General features: G+C 34.3%; 1 long non-coding RNA gene across 1 annotated transcript; it reads left to right on the forward strand.

The window, feature by feature from the left end:
- The first annotated feature begins 5,265 nt into the window (after positions 1-5,265).
- LOC146939470 (uncharacterized) lies at positions 5,266-8,504 on the forward strand. The gene is made up of 8 exons (XR_015031663.1): positions 5,266-5,544; positions 5,656-5,712; positions 6,203-6,370; positions 6,451-6,557; positions 6,663-6,790; positions 7,319-7,401; positions 8,140-8,202; positions 8,319-8,504. It is a non-coding gene; the product is annotated as an uncharacterized LOC146939470 (long non-coding RNA).
- The last annotated feature ends 16,091 nt before the right edge of the window (positions 8,505-24,595 follow it).

Genomic DNA, 24,595 nt, shown 5'->3' on the forward strand with positions numbered 1-24,595 from the left:
GATTTGCTAACATGCAAAAGAGTGAATTAAGTTTGTGTGCTTGACTTGTGATATTACTGGTGTGTCTATATATACAGGATGCTAACATATCTTTAGATTGGTATTTCTGTTAAGAAAATCATGCTTAGTATTTTGAAAGTTTGTTTCTTTACATCTATCGGGAGTACTGTAACAAACTATCTTTTGTCAACAAAAAACAAAAAAACAACTAACGATATCTTTTAGTTGCACTTTTTTGTTACGTTTTTTTTCTTTTAAATTTAAATATCATAAAACAAATCAAACTAATTAAATCAAAGAAAAAAAATATAATTTCTATAATAATGTATTTATTCTATAATCTGCCTATAACAATAAATAAAGGAAATAGAAAGAAAAAAAATGGGCTAATTTTTTCATTATATTTTTAAATTAAGTATGGACTTGCATCTATATTTCGAGTTTAACATTCAAGTAACACAAAAGCATTTCGTGAGAGACATATAGGGCCCGTTTGTCACGGATTAAAATAAAAGTAAAGCATTTCGTGAGAGACATATAGGGCCCGTTTGTTACGGATTAAAATAAAAGTGATTTTCTCTTTTTCTTTTGGCTTAATTGGACATTTGGTCCCTAAATAATTATGCGTTTACATTTTGGTCCCATAAATTGTAAAACTCACATTTTGGTCCCCTTGGTTTTGCTCCGTCAATCAAAAATGCCCTGACTGTTACTTTTAACCCTCAAATGTCTATTGTGGACCAACTTTAATAGTGATCCACCATAGATCCTATTAATTATTCTAATTTAAACCGTTTGATTTTGTTTAAAAGGAGAGCCATTGAATTACGCATTTGTATTTTATCTTACGGTGAGTCAACAACACCTAATTAATTCTCCCTTTCTTCATCTTCTTCCTCATTATTCTCCATCATCTTCATACCATTTTCACTAACATTCATAAAAAAAATTACAGAAAAATATAAAAACCCATAATTTCTTCCTCTCTTTACAAAACATACTCCTCCTCGTGATTCTTCCTTCAAAACACAATCTGCGTAAAGGAATTAGAGGAAAAAAAAGAAGAAGAGGAAACTATGTGTAAGAATATCCAGATCTTGAAAAAACAGGTCCTCAAAACCTCAAAACCGTGAAAGAGAAAAAGAAAAAAAAATTGGAAATTGTGGGTCGTGAAAACCCAGATCCCATTCTTTCTCTAATTTTTCCCCTATTCTTATCTTTTTTTTCCCAATTCTTTCTTCCTCTCACCTCCTCAAAATCCAGATCCAATTTTTTTCCCAATTCTCTCACAACAGTAAAACTAGTGTTAACATCCTTTGATTGGAATGAAATTGAATGAAATGGGTTGTTGTTGTAGTGATGAATCGATGGCTATAGTGATGGTTACAATGATAAAATGAGCTGTTGTTTTTGTAGTGACGAATCAAATTTTGCATTACTCCTGGGTATGAATGTTGTCTGTATGTTGTTTTTTTTTTTATGGAGTTTTTTTATTTTGTTGAATTTTTTTTATTTTGCTGGAGTGTAGTGATGAGATGGTGGTGGTGAATTTTCTTGAAGATTGTTGTAATTTTTGTGTTATGTTATGTTTCTTTGGATTTGTATGTTGGAAGAAAAAAACAATTCTAGAAAAATTGTTTATTGATTGAGGAAGAAGAGAGAAGATGATGAAAAATGAAAAAAAATTAGGTGCTGACAGTTCACTATAGGTATAATGGACATGCAATCAAACAGTTAAAATTATATCAAAAATTTTAGACATTAAAAAACTAACGGATGGGACCATTTTGACCGACGGAGCAAAATCAAGGGGACCAAAATGTGAGTTTTACAATTTATGGGACTAAAATGTAAACGCATAATTATTTAGGGGACCAAATATCCAATTAAGCCTTTTTTTTTATACCTCTTGAACATCCGAAGTAGTGCTTGGCGGTCTTTAAGCAACATTCTAGCAACCCGCCGCAAGCTAACAAAAGAAGGAGTATGAATATGAGGTTTGTGAACAAGTTTTTGAGTTTGCTGACAATCATTAACTCTTTTTTGTTTTTTATGAATGGCAAAATATATATATATATATATATATATATATACGATGAATTGCTGTGATACCAAACATACACTATTTTTTTTTTTTTTACACACCAAACATATCCATGAATAATAATAATTTATAAACTATTTATTGGAGCATATTCGTAATTAACGAATCCCGCGTGCAAAATCCCCAAAATTTCTTGGGGGAGGCCCTTATGATGGACTAAACATGGCCGAATATTTGGGGGACAAAATTTGACCCGTCGGTGGCCGCGCACTTGGGGGAAAATTGAGGTTTTGAGCGTGTCGGTCGAAAAATCAAAATAAATCGAGGCGTTGTCGGTTTTCAACGAAACTTGGGAGAATAAGAAGAATTGATGGAGGTGAGCTGTTGGAAGGAAGAATCAATGGAGGTGAGAACAATGAAGCAAAGGGGAGAACAAAGAACACGTGAAGTGTGAATAAGAGCTATTCTTTGTTGTTATTATTATGTTTGAAGGAAATTATTATTATTATATTATTATTATTATTATTTGCGAGTGACAATATTTTATGCAGCTGCTTGTGCTACCTATTTTTGTCTATGAACAAGAATTGCAATGAGAGAGACGAAGAACCAATACATGAAATAGAGAGAGAATTGCAGGATTGTATATTATTAAATGTGGAAGATGATAGAGAAAGAGAAATAGCAATAATGACACACAGAAAATTACATGTTTGTCCTTGAGTTTTCATATTTTCAAAATAATAAAAATTGGGTTTTTAGTCCAAGTGAAAAGGTGTTAAGTGCTAAAATAGACCTTCATAAAATGAAGTGGGTCTATTGTAGCAAACCCCATATATATATATATATATATATATATATATATATATATATATATATATATATATATATGTGTGTGTGTGGTTTGCTACAATAGATCCACCCTTTTTCATGAAGGTCTATTTTAGCAAGATGCACCTTTTACTATAGACAAAAAAATACCCTTATGTTGTTTTTTGAGAAAGACAAATCTAAAGGATAAAATTGTAAATTGATTATTAAACATTTATTTTTATTTATGATTTCTTGATTTTGGGTCCCACTCTCTCTCTTCTCTCTTACGTTTCTTTTCAAATCAACTAACAACAATTTCTTCTCTCTCTTCTCTGTTCATAGTTCACGCCTATCAGCATCACTGTGAACAATTACTGCCACCACGAGCACAGCCGACCACCGCGCACGATTCTTTTTCTTCTCTCCGTGAACAATTGTTACTTACAAATTTTCCCTAATATTTTTCTCTCATAACCCATATACTTTCTTTCTCTCTGTGCAAGACATCCACTCTCCTCACTCTCTCTCTTTTCTTACACCAGTGTGCTTATAGTCTTAATTAGATCTCTCTTTTTTTTGTTGGAGGGAGAAAAAAAACAAAAAATTGTTGCAGGTTGATTTATGAAGAAACGTAAGAGAGAAGAGATAGTGGGACCCAAAATCAGGAAATCATAAATAAAAATTAATATTTAATCATCAATTTACAATTTTATCCTTCAGATTTGTCTTTCTCAAAAAACAACATAAGGGTATTTTTTGTCTATAGTAAAAGGTGCATCTTGCTAAAATAGACCTTCATGAAAAAGGGTAGGTCTATTGTAGCAAATCCCTATATATATATATATATGAAGATAAAAAGATAGAATGTGCAAGAAACACCACAAGGTCATCCTAAGATGCCCCAAACACCGAAAGAATAAAAACACCCCCAGAATATCCCGAAGCCCAAACAAACGAGCTAAGAGGAAAATCAGAAAAGAAGCACACACGCCCAAAAAGATGACAATCATTAACTCTATCCTTTCTTTCTTGAGAAAAGTTTAATCCAACGTCTCCCAAGTGATGATACTTGATCCATTCAAAACTCCATGGACCCGAAATAGAAGACTGCCTACGATTTTTAGGACAAGAAGCAACCTTTTTGGATTTCACTTTACTCGGCTCAACATTACTAATCCACTGGGGCACTTTATTAGGCGGAACTGATTGCACACATTAGAGTCATCCGAAACAGCTACTGTATCATGCACAACATCAAGAGTAGGAGTAGGAGCTGAATCATGCGCTACTGAACCAATCTAATAGAAAAACCGTAAACCGAATCAATCTAAACCAAAATCGCCAAAAAGAGCATTTGGTTTGGATGTATTCAAATAATTTTTTTACTCAACCGCATGGTTTGATTCGGTTTGTGGTTTTTATTTTGCTAACAGAACCAAACCAAACTGCAACATAAGAAAAAAATTAATTAAACTTATGTCATCTAGACCAATATTCATAGAAATTCAATGAAAACTTTTATAAGATGACATTTTTTTTTCTCTTGTTAAGTTTCTTTTTTGCTTTTTATTTAAAAAATGTATTTATGCATTATATGAACTTTTTGAGAATGATAAAATAAGTATTTTATATTTCTTACAGAATATGATTACTTTTTGCCCACATTTTTTATTTCTTATAAATTGGATGAAATATAAAACATTGTTGGAAATATATTGTGTTTTAGCTTTGTTAACTTGATTTTAATGGTGGAAACAAAAAATTGTATTGTCTCAAAAAATCACACAAATCGAACCAATTCAAGTCGTATTTGTTTGGTTGGTTTGATTTGTTGGGTCGGATGACTTTTTAAAAACTAACCGAACAAAACCGAACCACATAACTTTTTTATATCACGGTTAGGATGACTTTTAAGTTCAAAACTAAACCGCATCGTGAACACCCTTAATTCATCGATATTGTAAAATAAGATATAATTTAGGACAAACGAATTTGGCTAGAATGACATGTAGTAATTTGAAATGAAGTGAATACTATTCTCCTCACCATAAATAGAGAGTGTGAAGGACGTGAAATGAGTGTAAAAACGCGTAAATTTCGGCGGTTTTGTTGCGGCGGGTGTAGAAAACTGCCACTATAAACAGTCTATTGCGGCGGTTTTCCTGGACGCCACTATATACCGTGTATTACGGCGGTTTTAGCCGCCACTGTATACAATGTTTTATTCAACAACACACATTGTATATTATGGCAGTTTGACCAGCCGGTATTTACAATTTCATTTTTCCAGCTTTGGCGCACTTACATTTAACTTTCCCTCTTCTCCCCTTTTTTTTTAGAAAAATCCCTCCATCCTTTTTTTTTGAATAACTCCTTTTATTTTTTTTATCCCTTATTTCTTTTCTTCCATTCACATAACCTTGCTTCTACCAGAACCCATCGAAACCTCCTTCTCTAAATCAAAACCGTTTTCTCCAAATCGAAACTTTCCTTCTTCCCAGCTTGACTGAATTGAACACTTCCTTCTCCAAATCCTTTTTTCTACCGTCGAACCCTTCCAAACGGTATAATGCATCCAAACCGACTAGCCCATCGAAACCCTTTCGCTGAAATCCATCGAAACCATTTGAAATTCTTCCCTCTCCATTGAATCATCTCAAACCATCGATTTGCATATGTTCTTGAAGGTGAAATTCAGATTCGTATTGTTTTTGTTTTGTTAGCTAATTACTTATTGCTGAAACCCTTGATTAATTATTCACAGATAGCTAAATTTAACTAAATCTTTGTTCTTGAAGGTGGGAATTCAGGTTCTCGAAGACACGCTCATCATTGCTGACTAAAGATTTGGACTGGTAAATTACTAAATCTATTTTCTTTATGATTTTTTGTTAGTCATATGAACTGTTTAAAGATTTGGGTATTTTGGGTTTTTGTTATTGATATTTGTGTAAGCTATTATAGAGAGCTTATTGAAATAAGCATAATATAAATCATGAGTATATTACAAATCATGAGATTTAGGTCAGACCTTGTTCCTTCTTATTGTGGTTCTTGTTTCTTTGTTCATTATTTTGTTTTTTAACTATGAATAGAAAATATTATGTATGATATGCATATTGTTCAAGGTTTAGATCTACAATACCCTGTTCACATGTTATGTCGTTTTCCCCCAAATTCAGCCAAATTAATTATGAATGATTGAAGATCGAATTTCCTAGTTGGGGTTATCGTTGGATTTGTTTGTGTTGGATAAATTTATGTTTTTATTGCAATTAATTTTTTTATGTCTGTTTAAGCAATGGAAAGAAGTCAAAACTGTGCATAATCTGAATCACTCTACAGGGGCTATTTCGGGTGCACAAGAGTGTTTGGAGAGGCTGGGCTTCATATGGCTGAAATGCAACCTTGATAAGGAATTTCTTAGAGCTGGATGTTGTGTTTTCGATGTTGTGGGTGTGTCTGTGTTGGCCCAAAGTATGTGGAAACATGCTCAGTTGACAGTTCTTGAAGGTATATTGATGATATAATTGAGTAGTTTCTATGATTGTACATTCAATCTAATATGTTGTTACTTAATCTTATTTTTACAGGAAATAAGCATATGATGTGATGATACTTTGTCGAAGGAGATGTGTGTTCTGGTTGTACTTTGATTGTACAAGAAATAAGCATGTGATGTGTAATCTCATGGTTTACAGTTAAGCATTTAAACTAGTACACTTAATCTAATACTTTGATTGGCATATCTCATAGCTTGTCTGAGTCTTTCTTTGTGCTGATAGAATATCCAAATAATTTTCAGGTAAGTAGAAGGTGTTGGAGTATATGAAGCTCTGGACACATTGAAGCAACTCTTCCTTTCTCATAGAGTTATGCCTCTTAGCAATCTGAAGCAGATTTGAGGAACAGACAATAGAAATCAAAATAAAGGTAAAATATACATCAAAGTATGGTTATTGCTAAAAGTTATCGATATTTATTCAATTTGTTCAGTGTTTATCAAACCAGTTCATGAGAAATGGATGCTAGATACGACACTAGCAATTTTTCCTTTATGCATATACAAATTCTTTTTAATTACGTTCTTTGTCGTAGTCTATTCTTCTTTCCATTTTTTCATCCCCTTAGGTAGTGCATGTAACGATATAACTATGGTTGACATTATGAAAACTAATGCGAGATTATTGTGTGGCCTTTCGTCTTATTGAGATTATTATTTCATGGGACATGTTGAAGACATAACTATGGTTGACATTATGAAAACTAATGCGAGATTATTATAACGATATAACTTGTGAAGTTTTAAATTTTGACCAAAATTATTATGGCACTTTTAGGTGACTGAGTTGTGTGACTTAGGGCCTTATTAGCTTACTTTGATTTGCTTTTATGCATCCATGTATTTGATTTGACGATTGAGCCTAACTATTATGTATCATTTTTGCCTTATGGTAACAGATTTTACCTTATGGAATTGAAACTTGGATTAGAGATGGTTGTGGTTGGTAGGGAATTGAAACTTGGATTAGAGATCCTGAGAGGTACTAAGCTCCAATACTCATTCTTCTCACTTCCTTCCTCTTGATTTGTTTCATGTTAAAGCTGGTGGATTTTGTGACATGTTCTCTTTATCCTCTAAGCTCTCAAATTTAGAATTTTGGTCTTTATTCTTCCCTTTTCTAATTGCTAATATAAGTTTTTGGACTCCTATGGCTCTTAAAATGGAAATTTGTATTCCAAAAATCCTTATGGTGCTTACTATTACTCTAAGGGATTTAATGTGGCAGCAATTGTGGTTCTATTTGTTGGTTCACTAAGGGATTTATACAGCTTGTTCATGAAATTGTTCATGTGAATCATTTGTGGAATCAACTTGGTTCACTAAGACATTACATTGTACTCCCTCATCTTATATAATGATTCACTTCATATTTGTCATTAAATGATTAGTTGGAATGATAAATAGGAATGTTTGCATGATTATGTTTTTTTGTGATATGCTTTTATAAGGTAGTTAAATACGCTTGACATATCTAACTAGGTACTCTGGTTTCTTGTCTTATCTCTTGAACCTTGTAAATGGTATATTTTTTCTTTTAGTAAAAATCATCCTTGCTTCTTAACCTAAAAAGCATTTTAGGAGCATATAAGTCTTTATGAGCAATGTCATGTACTGATGGCAGTTCCTGTTCTGGTTTAATAGTTGGTGTTTTTCTGTTCTTATCGTTTTGTTTTTCAGTTAAGTGTAATGTATCACAATCTATGTAGTTTTGTTTCAGTACTTTGGGAGAGTTGCTGATAGAAAGACAAGGGATCAATAGGGGATTGTTTTTGAAACTCAGGTTCCTCCTGCGCTTCCTCTTTTAATGCTTTTTTATCAAGTTCTATTGTTTTGTGACTTACCATTATGTGAACCTTATTTGATCTATGTGTACGTGTGTGTGTGTGCATGTATCAGAGAAGTTCAAGAAGAGCATAACATTAAGGGCATAAGGATGACCATACATATGTAGAAGAGATCAGAGATAAACTATACAACATAATTGAAGAGCTTAAGTTTACTTTATAAACATTCATGGTTGCTGGACTATTACACATTGTAATATTACAATTTATGCACAAAAATTATTTATCTTACTATTAATAATTGCTATTTAGGTGAATTATTCAGATTTTTTTTTTGTTAAAAAAATGACTATTACGGCGGTTCAAACTGCCACTATGTTCAGATTTTTTTTTCCTTAAAAATGGGCACTACGGCGGTTCAAACTGCCACTATGCTCAAATTTTTTTCTTCTGAAAAAGTGTATATTGTGGCGGTTTTAACCGCCGGTTTAACCATACGTGTATTACGGCAGTTAGCATGGCGGTCCTTCTTAAACCGCCGCTTTAAACTTTGTGGCAGACAAAATTTCGGCAGTTTGGAAACCGCCAGAAAAGTGCATAGCGGCGGCTAAAAGTGCCAGAACATCCAAATTTTAGCCGCCGGTAAATACACATTTTTTTGTAGTGGTTTTCCCACACTATAATTTATTAATGTTCTTTTATCAAAGAAAAATAATTTAATGCTTTAAAAAAATATGTGAAATAAATAATGGTAATTTTGTAAAGAAATAATTAATGTTATTGACAGCTATAAAAGAGACTTATTATATTATAATAAGACAAAGGTAGCGTCTTTCCTTTCAATCACATTTTTTTTGTTTACATCTTTCAATCACATTTTATCAAACAATAAATTTCGAATCTGAGATTTTATATATTTATTTATGGAATACAAAGTTCAATTTCATTCGGACCACTATAATGTTGTTCTACCACCGTCTCTAAACATTGAAAAACTTCAAACATACATGCAACTGCTTTTTGTTTAACAAAGATAAACCCAATTGTTAGGAAAACAATTGAATACAAAAAATGGTAACCAAGCATTACCCACTTGTTTTATTCATGTTTCTTAACTAGAGAGATTTTCATAGACTTAGCTAACTGAAGGTATAGTCTTTAAGTAGCTTTCCTTATGAGAGGGTATTCAGCTCCATTGGTGTTAGGTAGCTTATGTGCTCCTTTAACAGCCACCAATAATATTATCTAGCATAAGACATTTCACAAATATAAGAGAGAAAATAAAATATATCAAATATCTCAGTTCACAAGTGATAAGAATAAACACAGACAATTATGTAGCCTTTGTGAATACCTCAATGATTTTTCCATTTTGACGAAAAAGTTATTTTGAAATTATAAGTCAACATCAAGTTCCTAATCCAACCAAAATGTGAGATACACCTTAACATCAATATGTTTCCTAATGAAGTAATATTGAACCATGTGCTTTCACATGCAGACATCTAACATGTCCCTAAAAAATGAACATTCCCCATATAGTAATGCTTTCGTGAATGAAAATGCTTACCCCTCACGTGTAATTGAGGATTATTTTTAAGATATGACCATGAAACATGTGGAAGATAATGAAGTATTGTACAAGTAAATTAAGGTTATCATAGGATCTTAGTGTAATAGTCATAGGATATGTTAGATCAATTTATAAATCTTAAATTAGTATGATTGAAAGACTCGGATGATGGTATAAAAAAAAGGCAAATGATAGATACAATGACAAATTTTATCAAGAAAATTTTAAGACAGTGTATTTGCTAACACCTTTCCTTAATTACACACCATTACCTCCTTTGATTTCCGGTAAATAACAAATTTAATTGGTTGAGACCTTTTCTTGATCAATTCTTGATAAAATCTTTCTAGATAAATAGCAATGCTCATAAAAAAAATGATCCAATGCGTTCATAAGTAATTGGACATAAGTAAAATCCATTGGTATCACATTAGATCATGAAAATGGACTGACTTTTTGTCTTTGTAAGCATTCAACTGATTCATGGGAATGACATCTCCCTATTTATAGCAGCTTTGGATCGATTCACATGTAATTACGGATTCATGAACCGTTTCATAATGTGTAAAAATGTAAATGAATAAATTCACTGAAATAGTGAATCAATTTATGACAACCTTAAATGACTATGAATCAATTCATATGGGTCTGCTTGGATCGATTCATGCAAATTCAATCCATTTTTGAAAAAGTTCTTTCATATAGCATTGAACTTTTGTCCGTATTGTCTTATCGAATTGAATTTCTAGCATACTACTCACTTTTGAGGGATTTGTCCACTTACCGGTTAACTAGGCATTCCAACAAAGTTGGCACCCCATATCAGCCCCGATCCTATACCATCTGCTCGAAAATTTATTAAAAAAGGAAAAAGCTTTACAACAGGGGAACCAAACCAAAACCTTCGAAAAAGGACAAAAATAAAAAGAATAAAATGCAAGAGAGCTAAGGAAATAAAATTACTTGACTATCTCTAAAATCCTCCCTAAGAAACAAGGGTAAAAAATCCCGCCAAATAATTATCATGATACCGCGGCCGAGGAGATTGTATGTACAAGCATTCCTTCATTTAGGCGGAGGAGAGGGAGCACCCTTAGAACGTGTTCCGTAAGATTCTTTGTTTAGTTCTTTCCTCTGCTTCTTTGTTAAATAAGGTGTGAAAGGTACATTAGGATCATCTGTTTCTTTCACCAAGACATACCTAAGCAGATCAAGGTCTTTTTGAAGTACCGGGAAAATTTGTGTGTTTGCTCTTTTATTCGGAGCCGATGCTTTTATTGCATCTTGAGACTTATGTTGCTGATCAACAGGTTCCAAAATAAATGGAACAACATTGCCATCTGTTTCAACCAACCTCAAAGTGACGTCAACAAAATGATCAATTACGTTAGTTAAAGGGAAGTGAAACGATGTAATCTTGCAAATTGGTTCATACTATTAAAACACAAGTTGTACTTTATAAATTATAAACTTGATTAATATAAAGGTATTGCAGCCACTGTGCAATCGGAGACATAAATGTAAACTGTAATTGGCCAAACTTTGTGATCAAATATTATGTGTATTCTATTTGCCTTTTTTATATCTTTTTACTTTTGAACATAGTTATTGTTCTAATCTAACGGTCGTTCATACATACAAAAGTCTCTTGAGTCTTGATCTTCATCTTCTTTTAGATCTTTCCACTACAACATAGTTGAGATTTAGTAACACTTGAAAACTATTACTAAATCAAGAAAAATGTTACTAATTAAATTTAGTAACATTTGAACAATTGTTAGGTAAAGCCCTTGTTACTAATGAGTTTTAGTTACATTTTAGAGTATTATTTGTAACATTCAAAAAGTGTTGCAAAATGTTACATTATTGTAACACTTTTTGTATCATCGGTAACAATAAAGAAAAACAGCAATGCTATGCAGTACGGGATATATATGTACGGGATTTGACGAAACGGAAAAAAGCACTAACCATACAAGGGTAAAGTTGTCATATAAAAATGGATTGAGGATAAAACTGTAATAATAAAGCCACAGTAAGTGCATTCGTTGTTTTTCATTAAAATGGTTCCGTACTATTAATCATTTTCCAAAAAAAATGCTACATTTATCATTTTTGAGAATTTGTAAAAAGTGTTGCAAAATTGTCTAGCATAAAAAATTGTGAATCAGCCAAATTTGTCTTTCCTTTGATTTCATTTCATATTTGAATTAACCAATATTAGAAGATCAAACTTCATTCAAATTTGAAACTCAAAATATGTTACAAACGTTTGAAACATTATTTCATAATAGAAATGAACTATGCAACACAACTTCAATTACATACTAAGTAGTGCACATTTATGACCCCACTAATTTTGTTCCTTCTTATTATGTTTTCATTTTTGCACTAAGTAGTGCATGTAACACCCTATTTCTATTAAGCGGTAAAACGCGTGAATACATCAGAAATATTCTAGAAATAGATGCTACGTCTCAAAATAAAACCAACTAATATCATGCATATACATAATATTTCAACGGTCACAGCGGAATTCAAATCATAAACTTCAACATATACATGCCATGGTCAAATATATCCTCCTACGAAAATACTCCAAGTCCGACAAGTGGACAATAGCAACAACATAGCAACAGAATCCAAAAACAACAAATAGACGCTAAGCCTAATCAGAGCCTAGATACTACGACACTGACACGACAACGGAGAAAGCTCCCGTCGTCCAAACATCAACAAGCAAACTCACCAAGCGTCTAGTCCTGCACAACGTCTACCCATCCATACAGACAGGTAGGCGGTCGAAACCACTGGGGGGTAAGTATTACATTAAACATAACCAACATATAAAAACATAGCATTCAAGGATTCATACATATCACATATACATAACCATCCTTCCTAGAATACTAGAATCACATGATTAATATCCCCCATTACTCGTACCTCAAGCTATCATAGCATAACAGACATATTCAATCTCTAATCAAGACATCGACAAGAGTTCATCATTATCAACATCAACCGATTAAAATTTTACTCACCTCATTACTCATCTAGCATGCTTAACTCAACAAGCACAATTCATCGTTTCAAAATTATAAGCAAGTAATCATCATTATCAAATAAATCACCACAACATATGTATATACATATACAATTCTCATCTCATCATTATTATCAAAGTATTTATCATCAAATAGGTTCACCAAGTGTATAAGCTCAAACAAGTGAGACATGCAATTAGAACATAGTTCAATTATTCACAACCGTCAACAAAATCCACCAATGTACATATGCACCAATCCACACAATCACAACATTAACCAAATTTCACCAATACACAAATTCATCATGTCACATATTCAATTATGTCACAACTCATCAACCATTAAATTCCAAATGTCACAAGTATGTATTCATCAAACACACTTATCATCAACAATCACCATTCAAATACAACAACAAGATAACATTTCAATATGCAATGTGCCTACACTCGACACATATATGCATGTGGTACCAGATCAACAACAGTCATTAGATGCCAACTGAACATCTATGTAAGAGTACACCTCCTCTTACAACAACTATGTAAAAGTACACCTCCTTTTACATTTCAACAACAACAACAACATGGTATGATGCATGGACATATAGCAATGACTCGATAATGCACAACTCCAACATAACAACTATCAACAACAATGTAAAAGTACACCTCCCTTTACATTTCAACAACTCAACAACATTGCATTATAAAGAATCATGCCCATGCATTCAACAATCACATCTCACATAAAATTCATCAACATTCATCAACATCGATTTACAATTCATTTCCATTTACATCACATAAATCAAGTAAAATGGAATAACACAACAATTTATGATAAACATCATTCTCAACCTTCCACAATCATTCAAACATGATTATTTAATCATATGTGACCATTCACAAAAGATTCATAAGACTTTAGTTCATCAAGGTTCATTTCTACTAAGTTCGTCTCCAAAAGTCACCATTTAAAAATAATAGAAGTTATGAACCAAAACCAATTCTACAAGCTCAATTGCATATGCCATGTATTCTCACAAGTCACTTATAGGTTCAGTAGAGGTTACATAAGCATTTCATCGGCTAAATATGAGGAATTCACAAAAATCACGTAGTTCGTCTCACTTTCTCACTTTTCACAAAAATTTTCATTTTCAAAGCAAAACAAGCTCAAACTTGATGAAACCAATCACAACCATTTTTAGAAATCATATAAACAATATACAACTCTAATCCCACTTCAATTTCCGGAGAAAACGAGTTTTTGGAAAAATTAACGTTTGGACCGTTTCGGTAAAAGTTAGACGATTTTCGTAAATTCAAGTCCAAACCAACTCAAATCATGTTCCAGTAGGATTAAAGGTGTAAACAGATGTTAATTAAGTCCAAAGAAACATTTTAGAAGTATTGGATTGGTCCCCCAAAGCTCAAAACAATCAAAACAGAAAACTATTTCTGGGCAATTTCGCTATTAGCGAAATCTGGGCTATTAGCGAAATTACCAGACAATTTCGCTATTAGCGCCATTCTTGCGAAATTTCTCAGAAGTTTCGGGTTTTTACACCATTTTTGCCCAAAATCCCAATTTTCAAACCCCCAACTCCCAAATCAACTTCCAGAAAGTGTTTATGGGTCAAAACAGGTTCAATACACTTAAACAAACATGATTCAAGCATTAAGAACAACAACATAGCTCATTTCATCAAATTCACAAAATTCTTTCAAAACACCAACATAACCACAAATCTCCTCATGAATCCATAAACAACGATTCCAGTTACACAATTTTGATTCTAACAGCTCAACAATCATCAACAACAACTAATGAACACAAATTCATGCACAATTCAACATCACAACCTCATTTTTCATCAAAATTGCTCAAGAACACAATATACCCACAAATGCACATTTCAACATGTTAATTCACATACTAACATGCAATTATCATACAATTCATGTTCTCAATCATAACAACAACAATTATGCACGAATTCAGAGCAATTAGATTCAATTTATCAATTTCATAAAAATGGGTTTAAATGAAAAATGATGAAATTATGATCAAAAACTAACCCCCTTACCTCTAACACCAAGAATCTTTAATTCAAGCCTCAATTTAGCTCGTAGATGATGAATGCCCTCTTCTAGCTCTAGCCCTTGTTCTTGTTCTTCTCTCTAGCTTCTATCTTTTATCTTCCCAAATGAAATGAAATGTGAAATGTTGTGAAACCTAATTTTCACCAACAACTAGAGTTTATATATGTGCTCTATTCAATTGGGCTTATCTCTTAACCTTAATGGGCCTAACCCATTTCTATTCTAACACCCAAAATGTCACTACTCACTTAATGGTAAATTACAACACTAACGGTCACTTACCGGTAAATAAAATGATTACTACACTCTCTCTAGTAACTTGGTAAAATAATACTCTTACTAAGCACTAAAATAATTCTCATCCAAAATTACAAAATTACCCCTACTCTCAAAATAACCAAAATGCCCCTAAGTCCAAAATGACTAAAATACCCTTCTACACCGAATTCTACAATTCCCAACCAAAAATACACACAGATGCAAATAATCACACAATAGCACACACAACACACATAAATAAATAATAAAATAAATCTAGCGAAAATCGGGCTGTTACAACTCTCCCCCACTAAAAAGAATTTTCGCCCTCGAAAATTACCTGAAGGAAACAACTCTGGATACGCAACCCTCATCCTACTCTCTGATTCCCAAGTGGCACTCTCACCGGTTGGTCCAACCCAAATCACTTTAACCAAAACGACCTCCTTGCAACGCAAACGCTTCACTTCACGATCCTCAATCCTAACCGGTCAAGTCTCAACGGTCAAATTATCTCTTACTTCCAAATCATCCACTTGAATCACATGGGACGCATCATACACATACTTCCTCAACTGAGACACATGAAACACATCATGAAGATTCGACAAAGATGGCGGTAACGCAATCCGATACGCTACAACCCCAACCTTCTCAACAATCTCAAAAGGTCCAACAAAACGAGGAGTCAACTTCCGACACTTCAAAGCACGTCCAACACCAGTTACAGGATTCACTCTCAAAAACACATGATCACCAACCTGAAACTCGATGTCCTTCCTCCTCTTATCGTGATAACTCTTTTGTCTACTCTGAGACGCTCTCATCTTCTCTTGAATCATCTTAACCTTCTTGGTCGTCTCTTGCACGACTTCCGGTCCTAACAAAGCACTTTCTCCTGACTCATACCAACACAAAGGAGTTCTACACCTCCGACCATACAAAGCCTCAAACGATGTCATCCCGATACTAGAATGAAAACTGTTATTGTAAGTAAATTCAATGAACGGTAAACATTCAATCCAGCTGACACCTTGCTCCAACACACAAGCTCTCAACAAATCTTCCAAACTCTGAATAGTCCTCTCCGTCTGACCATCAGTCTGGGGATGATACGCAGAACTCAACCTCAACTTAGTTCCCAAAGCATCTTGCAAACTCTCCCAAAACTTAGAAGTAAACCTCGGATCCCGATCCGACACAATACTAGAAGGAACACCATGCAATCTAACAATCTGCTCAATGTAGATCTCAGCCAACTTAGCCACAGACATACCGGTCTTAATAGGAACAAAATGTGCCGACTTCGTCAACCGATCAACAATCACCTAAATAGAATCAAAACCCTTAGCAGTTTTCGGCAAAGCTCCAACAAAGTCCATTGATATACTATCCCACTTCCACTCTGGCACGAACAACGGTTGCATCAAACCTGACGGCTTCTGATGTTCAATCTTAGACTTCTAACAAACCAAACAAGCATACACAAACTCTGCAATATCCTTCTTCATTCCAGGCCACCAAAACAACCTCTTCAAATCCTGATACATCTTAGTCGCTCCGGGATGAATACTCAAACTACTTCTGTGACCTTCTTCCAAAATCTGCCTCTTAAGCTCAAGAACACTTGGCACACAAACACGATCACGAAACATCAAAACACCGTTCTCATCCAACCTGAAATCTCCACCCTTACCTTGGTTAACCAACACCACGCGATCAACCAGTTCCAAATCTTCCTTCTGACCATTCTTGATCTCCTCCAGAATATTTCTTGTCAACTTCAACATTCCCAACCTCACACCATCCGGTGTCAATTCACTAACCAAACTCAAATCTCGAAACTGCTCAATCAACTCTAACTCTTTCACCATCAAAGCAGACATATGCAACGACTTCCTACTCAAGCATCAACAACAACATTGGCCTTTCCAGGATGATAACTCAACTGGAAATCAAAATCCTTAAGATACTCCAACCATCTCCTCTGCCTCATATTCAACTCCTTCTGGTCAAACAAATACTTCAAACTCTTATGATCACTGAACACTTCTAACTTAGAACCGTACAGATAATGCCTCCAAATCTTCAACACATACACAACGGCCACTAATTCCAAATCATGAGTCGGATAGTTCTTCTCATGCACTTTCAACTGCCTCGAAGCATAAGCCACAACCTGACGATTCTGCATAAGCACACCACCAAGACCCATCTTAGAAGCATCACAATACACAACAAACGATTCCTTCGGATTCGGCAAAATCAACAATGGAGCTGACTTCAACCTCTTCTTCAACTCTTGGAAACTCTTCTCACACTTAGCATCCCAAACATAAGCTTGCCCTTTCCGAATCAACTGCGTCAATGACAACGCCAACTTAGAGAATCCCTCAATGAACCTCCGATAATAACCTGCCAATCCAAGAAAGCTTCTAACTTCAAAAACAGACTTAGGTGATTCCTACTGCAACACTGCATCAACCTTCGACGGATCCACGGCAATACCACCTTTAGAAATCACATGACCAAGGAAACTCACTTCCCGCAACCAAAACTCACACTTGGATAACTTAGCAAACAACTTCTTCTCTTTCACATCTCCCAACACAATCCTCAAATGCTCGGCATGCTCCTCTTCAGACTTAGAATACACCAAAATATCATCTATAAACACCACTACAAAACGATCCAGAAAAGGATGAAATATTATATTCATGTACTCTATGAAGACACCTGGCGCATTAGATACTCCAAATGGCATCACAGAATACTCATAGTGTCCATACCTCGTTCTAAACGCAGTTTTGGATATATCTTCCGCCTTTACTCTAATCTGATGATATCCTGACCTCAAATCAATCTTACTGAACACTTCTGCACCAACCAACCGATCCATCAAATCGTCAATTCTCGGAAGCGGATACTGATTCTTGATTGTCACCTTGTTCAATTGCCGATAATCCACGCACAATCTCATGCTACCATCCTTCTTCTTAACCAACAACACAGGAGCTCCCCACGGCGAAACACTTGGCCTGATAAACTGTTTCTCAAGCAACTCTTCCAACTGCTTCTTCAACTCACCCAACTCTAATGCAGACATCCAATATGGCGCAATCGAAATAGGACTCTTTCCAGGTACCAAATCAATTGCAAACTCAACTTCCCTCTCCGGCGGTAACTCGGTAATGTCGTCCGGAAAAACTTCTGGAAACTCTTGCACTACAGGCAAATCACCAACTCTTTTCTCACTACTCTCCTTCAAAGAAGCAAACATCATGAATACACTAGCTTCACCATCCAAAGACTTCTTCACTTGCTCCGCGGTCAAGAACCTTCTACCTTCCCTTGCAAGACCCAACAAACCTGAAACAACCTGCTACTCCCCCACTACGCTCAAACCCACCTAAAAGAACGAAACAACACAACAAGTACCGACAGTACTTCCGTACATGTCGCATACAAACAGGAAAATCAACGGGTTTTGGTCTGGACAAGACCGACCACGGCTCTGATACCAACTTGTAACACCCTATTTCTATTAAGCGGTAAAACGCGTGAATACATCAGAAATATTCTAGAAATAGATGCTACGTCTCAAAATAAAACCAACTAATATCATGCATATACATAATATTTCAACGGTCACAGCGGAATTCAAATCATAAACTTCAACATATACATGACATGGTCAAATATGTCCTCATATGAAAATACTCCAAGTCCGACAAGTGGACAATAGCAACAACATTGCAACAGAATCCAAAAACAACAAATAGACGCTAAGCCTAATCAGAGCCTAGATACTACGACACTGACACGACATCGGAGAAAGCTCCCGTCGTCCAAACATCAACAAGCAAACTCACCAAGCGTCTAGTCCTGCACAACGTCTACCTATCCATCCAGACAGGTAGGCGGTCGAAACCACTGGGGGTAAGTATTACATTAATCATAATCAACATATAAAAACATAGCATTCAAGGATTCATACATATCACATATACATAATCATCCCTCCTAGAATACTAGAATCACATGATTAATATCCCCCATTACTCGTACCTCAAGCTATCATAGCATAACAGACATATTCAATCTCTAATCAAGACATCGACAAGAGTTCATCATTATCAACATCAACTGATTAAAATTTTACTCACCTCATTACTCATCTAGCATGCTTAACTCAACAAGCATAATTCATCGTTTCAAAATTATAAGCAAGTAATCATCATTATCAAATAAATCACCACAACATATGTATATACATATACAATTCTCATCTCATCATTATTATCAAAGTATCTATCATCAAATAGGTTCACCAAGTGTATAAGCTCAAACAAGTGAGACATGCAATTAGAACATAGTTCAATTATTCACAACCGTCAACAAAATCCACCAATGTACATATACACCAATCCACACAATCACAACATTAACCAAATTTCACCAATACACAAATTCATCAAGTCACATATTCAATTATGTCACAACTCATCAACCATTAAAATCCAAATGTCACAAGTATGTATTCATCAAACACACTTATCATCAACAATCACCATTCAAATACAACAACAAGATAACATTTCAATATGCAATGCGCCTACACTCGACACATATATGCATGTGGTACCAGATCAACAACAGTCATTAGATGCCAACTGAACATCTATGTAAGAGTACACCTCCTCTTACATGTAAGAGTACACCTCTTCTTACAACAACTATGTAAAAGTACACCTCCTTTTACATTTCAACAACAACAACAACATGGTATGATGCATGGACATATAGCAATGACTCGATAATGCACAACTCCAACATAACAACTATCAACAACAATGTAAAAGTACACCTCCCTTTACATTTCAACAACTCAACAACATTGCATTATCAAGAATCATGCCCATGCATTCAACAATCACATCTCACATAAAATTCATCAACATTCATCAACATCGATTTACAATTCATTTCCATTTACATCACATAAATCAAGTAAAATGGAATAACACAACAATTTATGATAAACATCATTCTCAACCTTCCACAATCATTCAAACACAATTATTTAATCATATGTGACCATTCACAAAAGATTCATAAGGCTTTAGTTCATCAAGGTTCATTTCTACTAAGTTCGTCTCCAAAAGTCACCATTTAAAAATAATAGAAGTTATGAACCAAAACCAATTCTACAAGCTCAATTGCCTATGCCATGTATTCTCACAAGTCACTTATAGGTGCAGTAGATGTTACATAAGCATTTCATCGGCTAAATACGAGGAATTCACAAAAATCACGTAGTTCGTCTCACTTTCTCACTTTTCACAAAAATTCTCATTTTCAAAGCAAAACAAGTTCAAACTTGATGAAACCAATCACAACCATTTTTAGAAATCACATAAACAATATACAACTCTAATCCCACTTCAATTTCCGGAGAAAACGAGTTTTTGGAAAAATTGACGTTTGGACCGTTTCGGTAAAAGTTAGACGATTTTCGTAAATTCAAGTCCAAACCAACTCAAATCATGTTCCAGTAGGATTAAAGGTGTAAACAGGTGTTAATTAAGTCCAAAGAAACATTTTAGAAGTATTGGATTGGTCCCCCCACAGCTCAAAACAATCAAAATAGAAAACTGTTTCTGGGCAATTTCGCTATTAGCGAAATTCCCAGACAATTTCGCTATTAGCGCCGTTCTTGCGAAATTTCTCAGAAGTTTCGGGTTTTTACACCATTTTTGCCCAAAATCCCAATTTTCAAACCCCCAACTCCCAAATCAACTTCCAGAAAGTGTTTATGGGTCAAAACAGGTTCAATACACTTAAACAAACATGATTCAAGCATTAAGAACAACAACATAGCTCATTTCATCAAATTCACAAAATTCTTTCAAAACACCAACATAACCACAAATCTCCTCATGAATCCATAAACAACGATTCCAGTTACACAATTTTGATTCTAACAGTTCAACAATCATCAACAACAACTAATGAACACAAATTCATGCACAATTCAACATCACAACCTCATTTTTCATCAAAATTGCTCAAGAACACAATATACCCACAAATGCACATTTCAACATGTTAATTCACATACTAACATGCAATTATCATACAATTCATGTTCTCAATCATAACAACAACAATTATGCATGAATTCACAGCAATTAGATTCAATTTATCAATTTCATAAAAATGGGTTTAAATGAAAAATGATGAAATTATGATCAAAAACTAACCCCCTTACCTCTAACACCAAGAATCTTTAATTCAAGCCTCAATTTAGCTCCTAGATGATGAATCCCCTCTTCTAGCTCTAGCCCTTGTTCATGTTCTTCTCTCTAGCTTCTATCTCTTCTCTTCCCAAATGAAATGAAATGTGAAATGTTGTGAAACCTAATTTTCACCAACAACTAGAGTTTATATATGTGCTCTATTCAATTGGGCTTATCTCTTAACCTTAATGGTCCTAACCCATTTCTATTCTAACACCCAAAATGTCACTACTCAGTTAATGGTAAATTACAACACTAACGGTCACTTACCGGTAAATAAAATGATTACTACACTCTCTCTAGTAACTTGGTAAAATAATACTCTTACTAAGCACTAAAATAATTCTCATCCAAAATTACAAAATTACAAAATTACCCCCACTCTCAAAATGACCAAAATGCCCCTAAGTCCAAAATGACTAAAATACCCTTCTACACCGAATTCTACAATTCCCAACCAAAAATACACACAGATGCAAATAATCACATAATAGCACACACAACACACATAAATAAATAATAAAATAAATCTAGCGAAAATCGGGCTGTTACAGTGCACATCCATAGCCCCACTAAATTCTCAAGCATGCCCATTGTTTAGCCTCCTAAGCTTTCATCACCACAACTTGACCACAAGGTTTTTTACTTTTGAAGAACCTGCAAAAAATTTGAAAAAAACCATAGATTTCAGCTTATTAAGCCAAAACCCCAATAAAACTAGTAAAGAGACGCAAGATAAAAACTAGAAATCCTCCTGAGCCTATGACCAGAAAATGCCACTCCTGATATGAGCCCAAATCAGACCCTGCTACTAACTATCAATAAACAGGCAGAAACATAGACAAACTTGCACTAATATCAATAACCTCTAACTTCAGACAAACATACAATGGCAAAACAAAATATTATTGAACCAAAAAATCAAAATAATACTCAAAACTAAGCAACAGAAAAGAACACTCCAAAACCTAAGAATCCTTCAACCATTATAACAACAAACAGAAAGACATATCCCAGAGACATACTCAAAACATAATACACCAAACATAGTAAGGGTCGTTTTCGTACTAGATCACCATGCACAAACAGTGTATGACCTTAAGTCACCAATAATCTTGATTAGAAGCTCACAAATTGGAGGGAGAAGAGAGAAACCGCACAGGAAGCATCGACTGTGAGATTTGGTGTAAAGAATGAATGGTGCGAGCTCTCCTTTTATAGGGAGAGTTTGTAACAAAAAACGAGTGACTTGGGGATTAAGTTTGGAAGTCTCTGGATACGCGTTTTGGATCGGGTCGAATCGTAACAAATTTATTTGTTACGCGTAGCTCTTACGGATAATGATTAAATTAATTAATTTAACATTTTCAAGTGACAAAAAATATATATATCATAAAATATATATATCATTTTTTAACCCACGACCCACGCTCGGTCGGACGGCGGCATCATCGCGCGTGATATATATACCCACGACCCACGCCCGGTCGGACGGCGGCGTCGTCGCTTAACCCACGACCCACGCTCGGTCGGACGGCGGCATCGTCGCGCGTGATATATATACCCACGACCCACGCCCGGTCGGACGGCGCCGTCGTCGCGCATGATATATATTGTAAGCGTTCACCCGTTCACAAAATTGGGTACCCCAAGGGCACACCCTTGGAGGTCACTTTGCCCATATATAAACACTTACTAGTTGGGGTGACCCTCCAATGTGGGACATTTTTAAGTCACACCCACACACTAGTTCTTTCATAGTGTTTTTCTTTCCAATTTTCTTCACTAGAATGACTAATGTTCCAACATATATGTACCAATACTAGTTTGAGACCCGTGCCCTGCACGGGAAATCTTTTCCCAAAAATTATTTTGTATATATTAAAGAATATATATTTTTTAAAATATTTCATGTGGTACTTATTATAAGAAAAAATTAAAAAAAAATTGTGGTCTTATTTATAAGAAAATGTCACATCTTTTAAGGTATAGTTATTGCTTAAAAGACATTTTTATCCTTTATTTAATGATTCTCTTTTTAATCTCAGTGGGTGTATTTTTTTATGAGGGTATATTAGTAAAAATATCTAAAAAGTTACATTAATTAATGATTATATTGGTTTTGATGATTTTGTTTTTGTTTCTTATATTAAGGACCAGAAGAGGTACATAAATAATACCTTGAAATTCTAGAAAAAAATGGAACATTACAATTAAAGAAGTCTTATTTTCATTTTGTCATTTTGAGTTCACCTAGAAGGTTTAGACATTTTGTCCCCTTCTTCTTTGTGTTACTATAAAAATAGATCAAACACTATTTATTTTTTGACTCAAAAACTCAACCTTCTGATAAGTGCATATATGAATGGAAAAATTAAAGCTAACCGAAAATACGATTTTTTTTTTAAAAATAATTTTGAAATAAAATCAAATTTTAAATAATTGTAACGGTAACTCATGTCATTGATAAAAAGGAGAACTATGATTGTAGTCTAGCGAACCCACGTACATTAATCGCGGGCGCAAACCAGCGAACCCATGTACGAAAATGAAACCATATAGCAAGAAAGGTTACGTGTGATTGATTCAAGTACCAACCAGGGTCTAAAAATGGAAAATGATAAACCACGAATTTTGTTATAAAAAGAAAATCAAACATGAATTATTTCAAATAGTAAGAAATTAATGTTAGTAGAAAAAAATACAAACAATCAATTATCCCAGTAATAAATTGGTTCGATGGTAAGTTTGGTTCATGTCTCTTGTTGAAAATATTTTGTTTTGGAGGGGAGAATATGCACCATTAAATTCAAACAATGCAGATCAACTCTACATAATACATGCATGCATAACATAACAACCAAGTTAATTAAACCCTAATAAGTCCTAACAAATAAATGAAAAATCATTAACTATAGGCACACTCAAATGAACCCGTTTACGAATATTAAACCATATATCATGAAAGTTTATGCGTGGCCCATTAAAGCATTAAACCGGGTCTAAAACTGAAAAATGAACCGATCATCAACATAAAAACAGTCCACATACCATCAACTACATGAATCAGGTTGAAAATTAAATGTAGAATGAATTTGTTA

Source organism: Medicago sativa, chromosome 3 (assembly GCF_051527215.1).
Source record: "Medicago sativa cultivar Bolivia chromosome 3, Bolivia_mono, whole genome shotgun sequence".
Lineage (NCBI taxonomy): Eukaryota > Viridiplantae > Streptophyta > Magnoliopsida > Fabales > Fabaceae > Medicago > Medicago sativa.